Source organism: Callorhinus ursinus, unplaced genomic scaffold (genome assembly GCF_003265705.2).
Source record: "Callorhinus ursinus isolate GAN/ISIS: 27379988/994484 unplaced genomic scaffold, GSC_fseal_2.0 scaffold5, whole genome shotgun sequence".
NCBI lineage: Eukaryota > Metazoa > Chordata > Mammalia > Carnivora > Otariidae > Callorhinus > Callorhinus ursinus.
Genome location: NW_027397067.1, coordinates 28,913,468 through 28,916,893, shown reverse-complemented (window position 1 = coordinate 28,916,893; position 3,426 = coordinate 28,913,468).

Genomic DNA, 3,426 nt, shown 5'->3' with positions numbered 1-3,426 from the left:
CTAGAAACATCGCCAAAGGCAAGGGAAGCAAGGGCAAAAATGAACTACTGGGTTTCATCAAGATAAAAAGCTTTTGCACAGCAAAAGAAACAGTCCACAAAACCAAAAGACAACCGACAGAATGGGAGAAAATATTTGCAAATGACATATCAGATAAAGGGCTAGTATCCAAAATCTATAAAGAACTTATCAAACTCAACACCCAAAGAACAAATAATCCAATCAAGAAATGGGCAGAAGACATAAACAGACATTTTTCCAAGGAAGACATCCAAATGGCCAACAGACACATGAAAAAGTGTTAAACATCGCTTGGCATCAGGGAAATCCAAATCAAAACCTCAATGAGATACCACCTCACACCAGTCAGAATGGCTAAAATGAACAAGTCAGGAAATGACAGATGTTGGCGGGGATGCGGAGAAAGGGGAACCCTCCTACACCGTTGGTGGGAATGCAAGCTGGTGCAACCACTCTGGAAAACAGTACGGAAGTTCCTCAAACAGTTGAAAATAGAGCTACCATACGATCCAGCAATTGCACTACTGGGTATTTACCACAAAGATACAAATGTAGGGATCCGAAGGGGTATGTGTACCCCAATGTTTATAGCAGCAATGTCCACAATAGCCAAACTGTGGAAAGAGCCAAGATGTCCATCCATAGACGAATGGATAAAGAAGATGTCGTATATATACACAATGGAATATTATGCAGCCATCAAAAGGAGTGAGATCTTGCCATTTGCAACGACGTGGATGGAACTGGAGGGTGTTATGCTGAGTGAAATAAGTCAATCAGAGAAAGACATGTATCATATGACCTCACTGATATGAGGAATTCTTAATCTCAGGAAACAAACTGAGGATTGCCAGAGTGGTGGGGGGTGGGAGGGATGGGGTGGCTGGGTGATAGACATTGGGGAGGGTATGTGCTATGGTGAGCGCTGTGAATTGTACAAGACTGATGAATCACAGATCTGTACTTCTGAAAGAAATAATGCAATATATGTTAAGGAAAAAAGAAAGAAGAAGAAGAGAGCAGGAGAGGAAGAATGAAGGGGAGTAAGTCGGAGGGGGAGACGAACCATGAGAGACGATGGACCTGAAAAACAAACTGAGGGTTCTAGAGGGGAGGGGGGTGGGAGGCTGGGTTAGCCTGGTGATGGGTATTAAAGAGGGCACCTTCTGCATGGAGCACTGGGTGTTATGCACAAACAATGAATCATGGAACACTACATCAAAAACTAATGATGTAATGTATGGTTTTTAACATAACAATAAAAAATTATTAAAAAAAAAAACAAAATAAAACAAAAAAAACCAACTTGTTCTTCCAGCCTGGCCCTGTGGGCTGTGTCTTATCAACATCCCAGGGCTCTGGTTCTTTTCCAGTGGTACAATGGGTAACTGCTAACATTTGGCTTAATAATTTGACTTCTAACCTATTGAGACACAGTTTGTTTTGAGAGTCTGATGAAAATTAGGGAGCCTCTTTCTAGCAAAAGATTTTTCTAGGTATGCCCACAATTTTATACATAATATTGGGGACTTTGTTTTTCTACAAGCCATCATGGTAAGAACTCTGCATCAAATACTAACAGGGTAATACCCCATTAGGATAATCAGGAACATTTAGGAGAATTTATTAACAAAGTGTATTATATTGTGGTGACTGATGTAACAAATTACCACAAACTTGGAGCATCAAAACAAGAGGAATTTATTCTCATAATTTTGAAGGTCAGAGATCCAAATCATATCTTTTGACTGAAATCAGGGTGTTGGCAGGGCTACTTTCTGGAGGCTCTAGGGGACAATCTGTTCCTTGCCCTTTCCAAAGTGGCTGTTGTCATTCCTTGGCTTGTGGCTGTATCACGGCAGTCTCTGTCTCCACGGTCACATTGCCTCCTCTTCTTCTGTCTAAGGACATGTGTGATGGCATTTAGGCTCACCTGCATAATCCAGGATGATCTTTTCATCTCAAGACCCTTTACTTAGTCACATTTGCAGGCACTTTTTCCTTATAACATTTATATGCCACTCAGAGGTTTCAGGGATATCTTTGGGTAGCTATTATTCAGCCTACTACACAAAGGAACTATTTACAAAATGGGCAAGGTCTAGTAGGAGAACTACATGGGGGTAGTCCAGAAACCACTGGTCATGAGTAGAGGCTCTGCTTCAACCCTTAGGCCTGAAGGGACAAGAGGAAGTGTAGTTACTGGGACCCGGAAGCATAGAGTCATGGAGAGAAGGCTCCTTGAGAGGAACAGAGTGCTCCCTCCCTTCCCACTCCCCACCACCAAGATTTAAGGAACACCACCAGCTTGAGGCAAATTTGAAAGGAAGGAGTCAGGGGAATCATATCCTGACAACACTCTACCTTCTCTCCCATCTGGTTTCCCATCAGTTGAAGCCAATTGGAAGCCAGTAAGGCACAGGTACCCACTGATTGAGTCTACACAGGTTAAACTCTCACAGAGAAGAGCAGCAGGGTACAGAAGTGTGGAGAGTGGATCTAGAGGGGCAAATGAAAGATACTCAGCACTCAGTAACTGGCCCACAGGGGAGCATCATCTGTGAACAATTTTCAGGTAATTTCTTTCCTTATAGAAGTGTCAGCTTTGAGCATCAGAGCACTTGAAGAACCAATTCTTTCTCTAGGTATAGCTCCTCAAAGTACCTACCATTGCTATTAAGACAAACTGGAGTTCTGTGAGAGCAGGGATTTTGCTTATTTTGTTTACTGACTCAGGCCTAGAACAGTTCCTGGAACATAGTATGTGTCTATAAATCCATATATTGTCTATTTGTTGAATAAGTGGAACAGAAATATAGTGTACAAATACCTGACGGTCACCCTCCATATTGCTCCATACTCCCTACTGGGTGTTTGTTTCTTCTCCTGCCCTCTTGGCTCAATACAGCTGTAGTTGCTCCACGAGACTTGGCTGCTCTACACTCCAAGGAGATAGTCCCTTGGTAATGACACAATTCCCCTCTACACTCATATTCCTATTGTGGACCTGGTTCTTTTAGCTCCATTGAGCACAACTGCCTAATTCAGGTAGATTCAGGTGCTTTTAGAATTGATTCTATTAAATGAAATCTTGTGTGACTATCTTCCTCTTGGAATTCTGTAAGGAACCAATACAGGAATTGGGTTTGTTAAGCTTATCGGCAGAAGCCTGTGGAGAGGGATTCCCACGGTACCACAGTCTGGAGAGGGACCTAGGAAAGGAGCTGCCTCTAAAGGTACAGTGTTGCAGAAGCTCACATGGCAGATTCAGCAGGGCATTTGCCTCCTGGTAGTCAGGATGCTCCTGAAGGCAACTGTGGGGCTGACAGAAAGCTCACATGCCACTGGGTCTCTGTGATGCTGCCAAGTCTCTTCAGGTATCTGGGACCATTAGAGCTCAGCTGC